Below are 15,503 nucleotides of genomic sequence, written 5' to 3'. Positions count from 1 at the left end.
GCCAGGGGGCGTTATGGTGAAATGAACTGCTCAGAGATGAAACCAAACAGACACTGTTGTAGTGTTGATAGAATTATTTACATTAAAGTTCATATATACAGGTACAAATACAACTTCTCTTGGTCTTTACACAGTCCTGGTCTTTCACAGTAGTTCTTCAGTTTGCAATAGTAAATTACAGGTTCAGTATCCAAAGATTGTTACCAATATAAATAGTCCAGCATCCACGAAGTCTTCTCCTCTCACCACAGAGATAGTCTTCCTCCAGGATCTTCCTCTTGCAATGTAGCAAGTCTTCATCCAGCGATGCAGCATAAATTTCTTTCACAATCAAATAAACAGCTCTCAACTACACAACCACCAACTACCCAACAACTTGTGTCTGCAAGCTTGGCTAGCTTTATTCTTGGTTGCTCCAATCAACTTGGTTGTCCCACAGCTGTCTCAATTAACCCAGCTGTATTATTTTGGTACATGTTGCTCACTAAATTCTGATCCTGTTATAACTTATCCACTGAATTGCAATGAACAATTCCTAAGGTTGATTTGAGACCTGTCACCTGGTTTCCTGTCTGACATTAATCCAGAATTTGCTGATTCGAACATGACAAGTAGTTCTGGATCTTTGTACCAAAGTTGGTTCACCACAGGAGGAAGGTGTGGGTGAGGGAAGAGTATTTGTCCATGGCTTCATAAACATTGGTTTTAAAACACAGACAAACAGATGTAGAAAAACATAAAATTAAACAGACAAGTAATATTAATAAAAGCATGGGAAAATAAATCCATAACTAATTTATCATGGTTTCAAAAGGCTCTCTGCAGGAAAAAGTAAAAGTTTTTTGCCTGATATTAAAGTTCATACCAGTTGAGCCTCCCTGTGAAATGCAATGGAAAAAGAGGGCCCCATAACTGAAAAGGTCTTTTTCCCGTTGACATCCACCTGAAAGAGAGGACACTGCATGAAGTACCTCTGTCCCAAGTTGTACCCAATACAACCTGGGACAAAGGTAGAGGAATTTTTTTCAAGTCAAGAGCCAGATTCAGAGAAGTCCTTGGGGCTTTACTCCAGCAGTGGATGAGACCAAAAACAAAAGGGTAAGACTGAAAATATCATCATATTTTCACTTTAATGCTCTTTATTCACATAATGAGCAGGAGAGGCATACCAGTCTTTTAGAACGGTGAGGGTGATCTCATACAGAGCTTGAGAAAGCATTAAAGGGTACTATTACCATGGCCAATACAAGGTTGGGCATGGCTTCTGTAGGTGAACCCCAAAAGGTCTAGACTGGGAGCCTGAGAGGTCCAGATTCTGCTCTAGGGCCTGGGGTCCTTGCCTCTGACTAGTGAGAAAATGATTTTTCAGGCATCTGGGTCTCAATCTGTGTAAGGCTTCCAAAGACCTCCTATTACACCCAGAAATGGTCTAGTAGCCAGTTAGTTTTTTTTCACAGAGCTGTTCCCATTGGCTGGTGCCAATTAGTACTTGAACACTGTTAAGCACTAGTTTTCAAGCCACCTTCAGCCATTTTTCTTTAGATTTAAATCACTTTTTCTTTGACACAGTCCTCACTGAGATCTTCTATGTCCTGCTAATTAAAGTAAATGATACATTGAATTACAATATCACAGTTTGTAGCCTTCCAGATGTTATTGGACTCTAGCTCCCATCAGCACTAGTTAGAATGGTTAATTATAAGAAATTATTGAAGCTATAGTTCAGCATATAGCTGGCTGGATAGCTCAGTGGTTTAGGTATCTGGCTGTGGAACCAGAGGTTCGAAGTTTGATTTCCCACTGTGCCTCCTGTGAGCAGAGCCAGTGTGTATGACCTTGGGCAAGCTTCACAGAGTACCTGCCGAAGAAGGAAAGGGTAATCCACTTCTAAGTATTCTCTACCTGGAAAACCAAGTACTGTACATGGTTACTTTTTTGATTCAGCAACATCTTGGAGGGGGTCCTCTTGCTATACTTAGATGATGACTTATAGGTGAATCCTCCTAAGGTTGCTGTGATTTACTCCCAAGTAAATGGGTATAGAATTCCAGATTCAGGGAGCAAGACTTTTATGTGCAGGTAACTAAAAGTTTCCAGAGCAAAATCAACAAAAGCAACTAGCAAGTGTTGAAGGATTGGAGAATAAAAATTTAAATAATAACTGAATGAAAGCCAGGCATACATGTTATTTAAGCTACATTCTTTATCTTCTGAAAATTACAGATTCCTGTGGTCTCTAAATGCATTCCACACAATAACAGAAATCAACCTGTTTGCTGGAGCATCATTCATGCCCAAGTGTAAGAGCAAGTGGATTTATTTGAAATATCTGTGTGACTTGTTTTTGCTCTATGTTTCTTCTAGTGCATTACAATCAATTAACTATAGAAAATGTCTTAGATATATTAGGACATTTCTGTAAGGATCTAAGTCAAAATCTTATGAAGGTTAAAACACACCTTTTTGTTCAGCTATTAAGAGATGCTCACAAAGAAAATTTATAGGATTAATTTGTTTTGAGTTCTTTTTATTTCAGGACCTCTCCTTATTTTGTTTAGGCCTTTTAAGGTACTGGTCATTTGGGGAAATCGGAAAGGGCCAAACGTATTTTATTCCGTGTTTCCCATTTCGGGTTCTGGCTCTTAAAAAAGGCCAGATGAGGCAAGGAGAAGGGGGTAGAAGACTGGGCTGCGAACTCTGGTGGTTGTGAGGCAATGATGTCAGAGGGAAAGGAAAGATCTGGGCTGGGCAAAATGGCATACATGTCAAACAGAGGCTGCCCAACAGTGGAAACTCAATACAAACTCAATGTTTTTGGGCCCCTGTCTTTTGGGAAGCTGAATTTATTGAGTTTCAAAGGCTTTTTATTGAAAAGCCTTGAAATAATATGAAAATGGGGGGGGGAGCCTCATTTGAAGGGGAGTGGTATTCATTCACATTTCTTGAATGCACATCTCTATCAGCAAACCCAGGGTTGGCAAATCTGTGGTGCACTAGATCGTTTTAATTAGGACTCCCACAGTACTGTACTCTTGGTGACACAAGCTGCAGATTCTGCAAGTCATAGTCCAATGCATTTGGCGTGCCAAAGGTACACCATCCCTTCCCTCTGAACAATGATGAGTTTTTTTCCCCTTCAGATGCTATCAGTGGTGCTACACAACTTCTCTAAATCACACCCCACGTCTTCTCCTTAGCCTGTCCCCTCCGCAACGAGGTCCAGTGTTCAAAGGTTTTCCTGCACGGTTCAGATATAAGTTCTGACGTCCATCTATTTTTTTTGATGCATCACAAAGAGCTTGGAAACATTAGTGCTAAAACCAATTTGTTAATGCTAAGACTGAAAGTAATTTGGAAAGTGATCTGCTAATATTAAATGTCTCAATCAATGATTGTGAAGTTGATTTGTTATGTTGCTAAGTTTTTTTAAATGATCTAAAATGATTAAAAATGTCCAAACCCCCAATTATCTTCCAATAGTAATAAATTAAAATCTTGTGAAACATTAGTTGTTCCCTAGGCTATTAACATAATTATCATTTACTAGTTTAACAATGTCTTTTAAAATCAATGTTGTAAATTCAACTAACTAGGGCTAGCATGTTAATTTCTAAAGTACTGTTTCCAAGCCTGGCTTCTTCCTGCTACATGTCAGGAATTTAGTTATCCTGAATCTATGCAAATAAATTGTTTTTTATCTTATTTGCACTGTTTATAGAAGTGTTATTTGCAGTAGCAGCTTTTCCAATAGCAAGGCTTATTAATTTAATTATACAGCTACTGCACTTAATAGAACTCCAGATTAAGACAAATGTAGATAAATGTATTAAGGAGAGCTTATTTCAGGAATTGGCTCAACTTTTGAGCCAGCTTGGAGTAGAGGTGTGCAGATTAGTGTTTTGGGCTACAAGCAATCTTGCCTGCTTATTTGGCATCTTATGAGGGGTTACTGTCGTTCCATGTGTCCTGTAGTGTCCTTTTTAACATGATGCATGCCATTATGCTCCCATTTTTGGTTGAGCAGGAGCATGGGAACAGCAACACATGCCACTATGAATGATGTCATAGTGCATGTAGGTCAGAATCCATTCACTTATGCAATTACATAAGGGCAATTCATTCATTCATTCATTCATTCATTCATTCATTCATTCATTCATTCTGTTTATATACCATCCCATTAGTGCAAGCATTAATCAGTGTGGTTTGCAAAATTAAAACCTAAAACTCCCCAATAACAACAAATACATTCAAAACTATTATGGAGATACACAGATAGAAATTAAATTATAAATAACCTTCTTAAATCTAGAATTAGTTAAAAAAAAGGCAGCATCCAAAAGATTTAGTTATTAAAGGCCACATTAAATAATTCCATGTTTAATGGCTTTCTAAAGATAAGGAAAGAAGGAGCCTAGTGTATCTCTGTTGGCATTTTGTTCTGGAGACTAGGGGCCATCACCTAAAAGGTATGATTCCCTGTATTCACCTTTTTGGCCTTCCTTGGTGTGGCCACTTGTAACAACAGGAAATGAGAAGAATAGGAGGAATGGATAACTGATTTCTGGATGAGACCTTCCAACAAGTATCAAGGTCTTAACCTGTCAAGAGTTTTGAAACCATCCATTTGTGTGGGGCATGGAAATTGACAGGGAACATCTCTCCTACTCCAGCAGACTCTCCTTCATGTGCCCAATTTCATACTAGTAGTTGTAAAATCAGTTTTGTGACCAATTGCACAAAGAGGATTCTTTAGAAAGGGGAAAAACACTGCACAATTTTCCTTTCACACACAAAGTATTAATCTAGATCAGGGGTCTCCAAACTTTTGACCCTGAGGGCCACACCAGATACTTTCAAGATCTTAGAGGGCGGAAGGAACAGGAATGTGTGTGTGTGTATGCGTATGCCCACCCGCATTCCCACACCCACATCTACACACTGATACCTGCCCACACTCTTCAAGTTGTCTTGAAGGCATGTAACAACAATATTGTACGCATGCGTTGTATTTGATTTTTAAAACTATCTGTGTAATATATTGTATTGATTTTTACTCAATTTGTCCTCACTTTACCCCTTTGAGCATGGCCTTCTCACAACTCCAGCATAAAAAGAGCAGGAGAAGATGCTGCTTTAGAAAAGTATCCCTAGTAGTTTGTTTCACAGTGAACAATTTCTGTTTTGATTTAAGTGTTTTATAGAAATTTATTAGGAATTTGTGGGTTTGTTTTTGTCTTTGTTCCCCTCTCCCCTGGTCATCCTTTAACTCATCAAACTTTTTATCATATTCCTGAATTAGCAAAACAATCAAGTATGATTCAGAAAGACACCAGGAAACCATTTAGATGTGGGTGTGTACCACCATATTCTAGCAACAGCAGCGAGAGCAGCAACAGCAGCTTATTATTATGGAGGAAAATATCTGCAAGATCAGGCGTGGGGTCAGCCACAGGAGTTAATGGTAATAATTGCATGGATTGCATAGATAAGGCACGAAATCTGTCAGTGTTAATCAGAGTAAATCCACTGAATCTAGGTCCAAATCCAGTAAGAGGTGTCCCACTGAATGTACTGTATGAGATTTTGCAAAGTCCCACAGATTCAGTCAATCTATTTTAAGTGGCACTAACAATTAAATTTATCCCAAGAATAAATTGAATGCTTTCATTTTTAAAGATTACTTTTGATGGCTGATATTCTATTGCTTAGCATAGCAAGTCACAACTAGAATAGGCACATTTGATTCAACTGAATTTATTGAGGAGCTAACTCACCAAATCACCACTGATTAAATGGGCCTATCTACTTGTAACTCGCTACACTAAGTAAGCAACAGGATTTCAACCATTGTCAGGCTTACCATCTCCAATGCAATTGTCACTGTATATAGTTTTGAATTTTCAGACTCGCATTGATAAAGGGCTGCTTTGACCTTGTTATTTTTAACATGTCAGGTACATTCTTATTTCTCATAGACCACATTTTATTTTGCATTTAGTGAGAGATGCTACAGAAACGGTGCAAGGATCAATATACAGTTGTATTGAGTCTATATTGTTAGAGGTATTACAGGAATTAATGGAAGTAGGAATATGGAGCTGTCAGTGACTAGACCTGCCAAAGGGAAAGATTAGATAATACAATATTCTTCTGAAGAGATGTTACAGTGCTCTGAAAGTATCAGGAATGTCAGCTAAACTCTTACTGAGGTGGCAACCTAGGGTAGGAGAAGGTGGCACCCATTATAGTTGGTGTGGTATGGGACAAGGTGATAGATGGAGCCAAGCATTTAATGCATGCTCTCATCCTCTTTTTCATGCACACTCTGTAGGCGTTCTCATCCATGCACAGACATTGTTAGAAAAACCTTCTCTTTCACATATATTGTTGCATTCTCACTCCCACACATAGGCAGGAATTCACAAGTATACATGCTCAGTTTAAGGTAAGCATTCTTGTATTTACACATGTGTACCATGCACCCATACACTCAGTCAGCCAAGCATTTTCCCTCACATACACTATTCTACTCCCTTTTTCTTACGCAGAACTCCATTGTTACTTGAGTAGGAGGTCCAATTTATATTCAAGCACTGGCCTCAAACCCAGCATTTAAATCAAAATACTAAAAAGAAACAGAAGGATCAAGAGGAAAGGAGGCATCCTGAAGATTCAGTTGCCACCTTTACTAGTTCCAGTTTAGATGCTGCTAAAAAAGGAATACATATTCTGTTTATCCAGGTAACAAGGCAGCACAGATTTAAAAAATATTAATGCTCAGCTCAAAAGGACTGGATACTCAAGAGTCTGGTGTAAACTTATAAACTATTGCTCCCTTCAACACATCCATCTCCCCCTACTTCTATTCAGGTACAAGATAAAGCATCAAGATCTGTGCTCTAAAATTCACCTCACTATTGAAAACCACATGCATGGTATTTGATGTAGCAACAGAGAAACACATACACAGAAGGAGCAGTACTCAGCTAATCAAAGGAAGAATAAATAGACTATTTTTTTCTTTCCTGTTATCTGATTGTCCTGGTGTCTATGTGCTCACAGCTGTCATACAGAAAATGGCCAATTCCTGTCTTTATGCATGTTTCACAGTTTGTTTTTTAAAGAAAAAACCTTAGGGCCATAAAATTAATGCCCATGACCTTTCATAGTTGTTGATCTGGAGGCAAGATGAGATAATCACTGCTAACACTGGGGGATGGGAGTGACAAATTGCTTATTAATAAAGTTTGTATGTTCACAGTGGGGCAGTGTTACTTGAGAAACCATCTGGGGGGCACAGAAGAGCAATTATATCAGTGCAAGTAGTGTAAAAGTCAAATTACTCCATGCAATTTAAGTCAGAGGGATCCTGGCCTGCATCTTTTAACATGGTATATTACAAGCATTACAAGTGTTACACCACATGTAAACACACTTGTATTGCTGGTTCAGCACACCTTAATATCAGAGTTTGGAAGTAACTATTTAAAAGTAATGCTTTACCATGAGACTAGTTGCTTTTGGGAAGCTACTGATGCAACTGGTATTTACATTACCTTTTAGGAGCAATAAGTAACACCTAAGTTACAAGTAATACCTGTTTACTTTAAAAAGATACATTTAAATGGTATTTTAAGGGATTTTAGAACCATTTTGATAGCAATTCTTCAGATTTTATAACATTCCTTTATATATCCTAAGTGGCAAGACAGATATTCTGTGGTTTTGGTTTTTCTGTTTTTAGAAATATTTCCAATGTGTAATATCAGAATGAGCCACGACAGGGAACCCAAGAGTGAACTCTTAAGAACAATGATTAAAAAAAACAGTTAAATATCATCTTATAGTAATTTCCTTACTTTGTCAAAAAATAAATGAAGGGCAGATTTATGTAAAGTCTTCTTGATATTTTCTGTTTATTTGATGTTTTGTTTTGTTGTCTGTTATTGATTTCCCAATAAATTCTAACATTTGTCTTCTTATTGTGCCTGAATACTGGACTGTGGTATGCAGTGAAGACTCAAGTTCATCAGTAGCATCTTCTGGTAATTAATGTTCTTTTTTTTGTTAATTCTTGTTATCACAGAAAGAGTTTCAAAATGTAGCATTTGAAAGCTTTAACATGTTCAACAAGTACTCAAAACTCAATGCTGCAGAAATGAAAACAGAAAACATGGTATACCATGTATATTATAGGAAATTTAAATCTCCTCAACATATGGCAATAGCTTCTAAGCCAGCAACTAAGCCCCTTTCTCCACCAGCAATGTTTGTTGTCATATAGGTATACACACTGTCAGGTGTCTGTCATATGCCCAGAAATTTCTGGAAGCCTGGAGCCATTTTATGTGCAGTCATCCATGGGCCCATACTTCTCCAAGTCGTGGAAATTCCGTTAATAATAAATAATGGTCAGATTAAACTTTATAGGTATCACATCATTAGGAGCTGAAATCATGCTAGTGTTCCAGAAATGTTGTTGCAGAAGATTTATCGAAACAATCATATTTGTAAATGGAGCTACTGTTTACCTCCGGTGGCCAATCACAAACAAAGCGTGTTAGTGTGCAAACTACAGGACGCTTGAAAAGCTCTTACTATAACAGACCCATTTGAGAACTTGAGAAATTTCATCTTTTAATGATGAGCTATCTGTAACATATAGTTTGACCCTGTGTGCTGGAATAATTTGCAAACTGACCTCACAGAGAGGATCTGGCCACTGCATCATGGGTCATAAGCCACATTTTAGCTTGGATTTTCAGAAGTGGCAGAGCAGCACAGGCAAAAAGGAATTTTTATTCATAGCGGGGAGGGGAGAGAGCTGTCTGTTTCTGTTGCAGAAGTACTAAAGATGTAATATATGTTACCGGGAAAAGTGTGCTTGAGAAGGCTCCTAGACAGGCTACCTTCTTATCATCTATATATAAAAAAGTTGTGTTTTGGGCTGGGGTACATGGAGCAACATTGTGTGATCTGGTAATAAAATCTGCCCTCCACCTATGAATATGGGGAGGGAGGAAATCTGCACTGATGTAGACCAGAATTATCAGATTATTTGCCCTTGCTTTCCCTAATAAATAGTAAAAGTTGCTTTCTATTATCACTGAATGATAAACTGGCATTTTCAGCTAGGAAAGCCTCAAGTCAAGGATCAGGAAATTATTTCTTATAGTTATTTTATTTGTTTTCTGTTTTAAAATTTAGTATCTAATTGTTTAAAAACATTCAGTGAGCCCCAAAGAGCCAGCAGACATTGAATGTAGTCTATGGCAATTTATATACCAAGCAAATAAGCCTTCTTCACACAGCTAGGCTTTCTTTATAGCATGATCTGGCAGCCCAATGAATGATGTTAGAGTCAGATGAAAACTGGAGTCCTGGAGATGAACTGACACTAGATGACTGGCTGCATAGGTGGCTTTGAATTTGTTATTGCTAAGTGGCAACTGGACCATGGATCAAAAAAGGCACCCATCAATCGTATTTGTTATTTGTATTGATGCATGTATGGTAGATGCAGCAATATGATATTCTGATGGCATTCCGGAGGACTATGAATGGATAATGGTGAGAAGGAAAAATTGTTGAATTTAAAATATGTTGGAGGAGAGCTTTATGGACACCATGGACTACCATAAAGAAAGATAAGTGAGCTGTAGATCTGATTCAGCCTGAATTTTTGCTAGAAGCCAAAATGGCTAAACTGGGCCTGCTTTGGGCATATTATGAGAAGGCAGTAGGCCTTATCTTAGAAGGCACATTCTCTTCCATGACAGTGACAATGTCTGAAATTCTCTTGCTCAGCTATATAAACAGTGTAACTTTTGGATGCAGATTACTGGAAGTTAAGAAATCTCCCTAGACATTATCTATTGCATCTTACTGGTCTTTGAAAAAAAACAACACACAACTTACTGGTCTTTGACCGTAATAAAGTTACTACTGCTATCTGTTGCATACTAAGTCAAGGCATACTGAGATGGCAAAGCCTGCTTTAAAAATGAACCCATTTGTGCATCTACACAGCAAGATTGCCACTAGAGAAACAATGGGAATTTCTCAGAAATTAACACATATGGAATTTTCATCAGCACTAGTGTTAAAAATGAAGTGTGAAAGATAACGAATCTTTTTCAGTGGCACCTTTTTGGTTCATTTAAGTTTTTGAATTGATTAGCTGATTTATTAAACAATACTGACATAATTAAAGCTAATGATAATGTCAGAGAATTTTAACATCCATTTAAACTCACATTTGCTTATGAATCAACTGACATTTTTAAAGATTTTCTCAATCCATTCTGCAGCAATATTAGCAAACTGCCAGAAAATGGGCAGAATCCTGTTGCTTATATACACCTTGTAAGTGCAATGGAACAAATCACAGTGGCAAGTTACTGCCAGTTAAGAAGTAGCCACTTGTATTCCTCACTGCACGCCAGCTGTGTGACTTGTCAAGTGATTGGGAATTCAAGTGACGACTCCCTAATTAGTGATGGTTTGCCACAGTGATTTGTGCTATTGCACTTACGATGGTGTACATATGCCACAGAAATCTGGACACCACTCTTGTGTCATTTTCCCTTGCCGCAAAACTTAAAAAATAATTTTAAAAAGTGTGTGCCAGAAATCTTCCCTCTGTCCCCCTCCCCAAAAAAGGCTGTGCAAGAGACTTTGAAGAGGAATAGTTACCAAGGGTTTTTGCAAAATCTTTTTAAAATGTTGAGAAAATCTCACGTATTTTCCATGTCTATGCCTTTTGTCAAGCTAGGAGATGTAGGCCTTTATGAGCTAGTTCAAGGAATCAGGATATTTTCTTTCAGGGATATTTTTCAGCAAAAGCATTCTGCACTGGCATTCTGTATTTTAAAGTTGGGACAAAGTCCCACTGACTTCCTTAGGACTTATTCTAAGATGTAGGCACATAGAAGTAAAGATGAATGGTATTTTTTCCCCTGATGCTCTGCTTGTGGTGCTCTTAAAGCAAAGCTGGTCTGGTGCCAAAGAACACAAACAGGTGCACAGTCATTGAGAAGAATACCATAACTTGTAACAGCTATGAGAGTTGTCCCATGGCATCATGTCAAAGTGAGTATGGGTCTGCAATTCCATGGATGGTCAGGATTCACATTCTAATTAAGATTTCATCGTTCACAGCACAGTAGCATCAATATACTTTGCCACCTCATAGTTAGCAACTACAGCAGATTAGTTCAGAACAGATTAAATAGCACAGGACTAGAGTGGGGCCACAGCAACATAGTACAGTATTTACTTTCTTTCATTGTGAAAAAATGAATATTTCTTTCTCTCATCTTTGCTTGTATGTCCTTTAATCAATTCCTTTTAATCCACAGAGAGTCTGATGTGTTAGTCCACCTGTGTTCTATTTCCTTGGGATTCTTATAGAGGAAGATGAGACCCAAAAAGATCTTGGAGAATCAAAAGAGGCAATTTGTATGAAAAGATACAGAACCATTTGCAGTTCGGGGCTGTTAGCTTCCTATGCCTACTCAGTGCCCCTGACTTTTGTGTAACAGCCTTTCCCCCCCGCCCTCCCCTGCTTGCATTTGTTCATAATGGCTCTCAACAATTCTGCATAAGTTTATTACACAATTAGGAAAATGAAAGAGCATCCAGCTGACAAATAATGGCTCCAGTAAGCATTGCTTTGAGAGAAATCAAGAAAGCAAAGTATAAATATGATATGAAAATAGGTTGTAGATTGTTCAAAATGTGATTTTAATCATGCCAATAAATAAAAATAAAGTTGTAGTGAAGACAGCCGTTTTCATCCTGTTCCCTAGGAGGTGAAGGCTTAAAGACTTCTGAAGTAACCATGGCCAGAAAGTATGTGAAAAAAGACAGCAGTCCTCAGCAAGCTCAAACTAGTGATAAAAGGATCAAGTGCAGAAATAGACTGGAATCAAATTCAACAGCAGCCTGGTGGTCTAGTATAACATGAGGTGCAATATAATGTCTGTGATTGGCACAGTGCTAGGCAATAAAAAGCAGCAAAAAATAGAGAGTATCCTGATCTTTCTGAAAATATAACTTGCTCCAAAATTATACACACACACACACACACACACAAAGCCATTTCAAGACTGATCAATTAAGTGATATTTTAAAACAATGAAGTCTTCCATTCCTTGAAAAAGAAACCTAAAGATGTTTGAGCACAGTTTATTCCAGTAAGTGCTGCATGTGACCTTGTCCCCTAGATGGGACAATACCTACACTTGTGCATTGATGCTGCTATGAGGTCTGTAGCCTCAGCCACCTTTCACATGCCCACTATGAGAGTTATTGATAAGTTGTGACTTTGTGTGATATTGCGGTTGGGGAGGTCTTGTAGGATTTTTTTTTCCAAATAAAATTGGGTGCTTTGAACACGCTGGTAGCTAGACTATACAGTAGTCACTTAGATCAACTAAGAAATACTGCACAGGAAAAGAAACATACAAAGAAGAAAATGAAGTGTTTCTCAGCATTACCAGCATTGGATTTTTCTCTTTAGGCTTTTCCTTAATGACTGGTGATCTAAAAGGGGTTTTAAATGGACTGTTGTGCTGTTGTTTTAATATTGATCTTAGCTATCTTTTTAATATAATGCTTGTTTAATTCTTTTTAATATGTGCATATTTAGTGTTTTTAGCTTTTAAATACTATTTAATAATGTAAGGTCCCTTTCAGAGAGAATGAATGAATAAATAAATAAATAAGTAAGTACAGGTCAAAAGTGCCCATGAAGCTTCACAAGCAGCTTCTGAATTTATAGTCTTACATGTAACTTGAAATAAGTATGTTTTAAATGAAGTTGCAATAGAGAGAGATCCTGAAGTGTTTTTTTTAAATACCTTATTGAGAGTGATATTTTATGTACTTTAAAACCTGAAGGCAAACCACTGTCAATTTTCTGAAACTTTATCTTCCATTCACAGTCTATGAAAGGCTTTGTGATTTTGTAACTCAGTCTGCAGTCCTGTACACACCTATGGGACTCTATTTCTGAATAGATAAGCACAGGATTCTTGCATATAATATGGTAGTTTTGGAATCAGCATTTCTTCAGATAATTTCATCCTCTTATTGGTTATTTGTATCTTAATGGTGGTAGCTGTTTCTGATGGTTTGGCACCCATTTTTGCCCTTCTTCCTACTGCTATAAGACATGCTAGTCTGGGATAATGTTGTTAACATGTGTGCAATCATGGAAGCTCACTGGAGGGACGGAACCCCATTTAAATACTCCACTTACCTTGCAAGCCCTATTATGGTAATAGTGATGCTGTTTCATGTTCTTGGTACAGTGGTGCCTCGCATAACGATTTTAATTGGTTCAAAAAAAAAACGTTATGCGAAACATCATTATGCGAAACACCATTTTCCATAGGAATGCATTGGAAACCGGTTAATCCGTTCCAATAGGCACGGATTGCCGTCCTTAAGCGAAAAAACCCATAGGAAACATCGTTATACGATACAATGTTTCCTCCATTGGAATGTATTGTAGCTGACTCAATACATTCCAATGGCTTTGCGAAGTCAATTTTTGCAAAATTAAGTGTGTCATAAAAGGGTCAAAAATGGTTTTAAATGCTTGGATTAGCTTCTGCACCCTCTAAAACGGATGCAAAAGTTAATTTGGCTTTGATCTGACTTTTCGTTAATTAATGGTGAATTTTTTCCCCCCAACTTTTGACAGCTGTCAAAATCTGACAGCTCCATTATTTCCTATGGGGGAAGAAAAAATTCACAAAAAATTAATGAAGACTCAGCAACTGTTCTAAATTCTTGGGTTCGTTAGAGGACCCCCTAAGTCGTGTGCAAACCTGATTTGGCTTTGATCTGAACTTTCGTTAATTTTTTGTAAATTGTTTTCTCCCCCATAGGAAAGCATGGAGCTGTCAGATTTTGACAGGTCCATTGGTTCCTATGGGCCGGAAAAAAAAAATTAACCATAAATTAACGAAAAGTCAGATCAAAGCCAAATCAGGTTTGCACATGACTTAGGGGGTCCTCTAACGAATCCAAGCATTTAGAACCGTTTTTGACCCTTCCAAGACACTTTTTTAATTGAAAAATAAAACATTGTTAAGTGAAGCAGGGGACCTAAAATTGCATTCGTTATGCGAAGCATGGTCCCAAACTTCGCTAAGCGAAAATCGCCCATAGGAAACATCGTTATACGGTGCATATTATTTTCTAAAAAAACACATCGTTATGCGAATTAATCGCTAAACGAGGCAATCGTTAAGCGAGGCACCACTGTATTTAGGTATATTTGCTATTTCTGGCCTTCAACAATTTCCTGCAAAAGTCAGATCAAGGCCTCTGCTGTGCTGCTGATTTAATTTAATCTTCAATAGTGTTTATTCATCTAAACAAGTATCTTACATTTAACAAATAAAGGAATAGGGGAGATCAATAAGAAGCAAAGATGGGAGCTCTTTGGCTGATTGCCAAGAATGGTGGTGTAGTTCTAGTCTCAAGTATGGTTAACATGCAAGTACACCCTGTTTGGAGTTCAAATAGAATTACATTATAAATATTCTGTATTTGAAAATCCAAAAAATTCCTGCTATATTCTTTGATTTAATTGTAGCCAATGACAAATAGATGAAATCTTTAAAAAGGAAGTTCCACTAAATTGTGAAACTTTGGGAATGCACCTATGTTGTTGGCTTACCTTTATTGGCGAATGAGATTTTGCCAGCTGAAATTTTCATGATGCGATGACAATATTGAAATTAAGTCAGAAATTCAGAGAAGCCCACACAGCTGTTTAGGAGTATAAAAGAGGTTGTTTAATCAGAACTATATGGAGTGTTCTGTCAATTACATTAAAACACAGACACAGAAAACTGTATGTATTTGACAGGAGACCATTCTAAGATGTATTTGCATAATGTTCATCTTCTTTACATGGAGAGAAGAAATGAGACACAAAAGAAGGAGCTGCATCTATTATTGATGAACTGAAATACAGCATTGCGCCAGAAAACAGTCCAGAGCCACATCTGATATTTGTAGACTTATTTTCTTCCTTGAAAGATTACAGGCAACTATTGTTCTTGGCTGTTCAACTAAAGCTTGTTTCTTGAATCCTTCTCTCTCTCACACACGCACTCACTTTTTATGGTCTTGTAGTCAGTGCAAATCAGCACCAATAACTTTGGCATCTCACTACAACTCAGGGCTCAAGAGAAAAAGTGCTCCTTCATCCATGCTGATCAGGCAAGCTAGATTAGGCAACAGCCATAAGACTGTTCAGTACTGCAGATGCAGCCTAGGCACATGTGCTTGGGTGTAAGCTTCATTACACTGTGTGACTTAAACATACACAGGACTGGACTGTAGAAAGGGACTTTGAAAAGGTATTCAGTTAATTTTCACATTAATGTCTCAACTAGGAACAACCCTAGAATAAACAGCACTCTGAGCAAAAAGTACGCTATTACTTTTAATAGTCTTAACTCTTCCCTAGCTTCTTT

General features: G+C 37.7%; 1 long non-coding RNA gene across 1 annotated transcript; it reads left to right on the top strand.

The window, feature by feature from the left end:
• The first annotated feature begins 2,223 nt into the window (after positions 1 to 2,223).
• Positions 2,224 to 12,170, top strand: LOC144583297 (uncharacterized). Its single transcript, XR_013537007.1, has 2 exons — positions 2,224 to 2,300; positions 5,303 to 12,170. It is a non-coding gene; the product is annotated as an uncharacterized LOC144583297 (long non-coding RNA).
• Positions 12,171 to 15,503: the final 3,333 nt, after the last annotated feature.

The sequence above is a fragment of the Pogona vitticeps genome, chromosome 5 (genome assembly GCF_051106095.1).
Source record: "Pogona vitticeps strain Pit_001003342236 chromosome 5, PviZW2.1, whole genome shotgun sequence".
Taxonomy (NCBI): domain Eukaryota; kingdom Metazoa; phylum Chordata; class Lepidosauria; order Squamata; family Agamidae; genus Pogona; species Pogona vitticeps.
The sequence above is the reverse complement of the archived record's forward strand: the minus strand, read 5'-3'. Positions and strand labels throughout refer to the sequence as shown.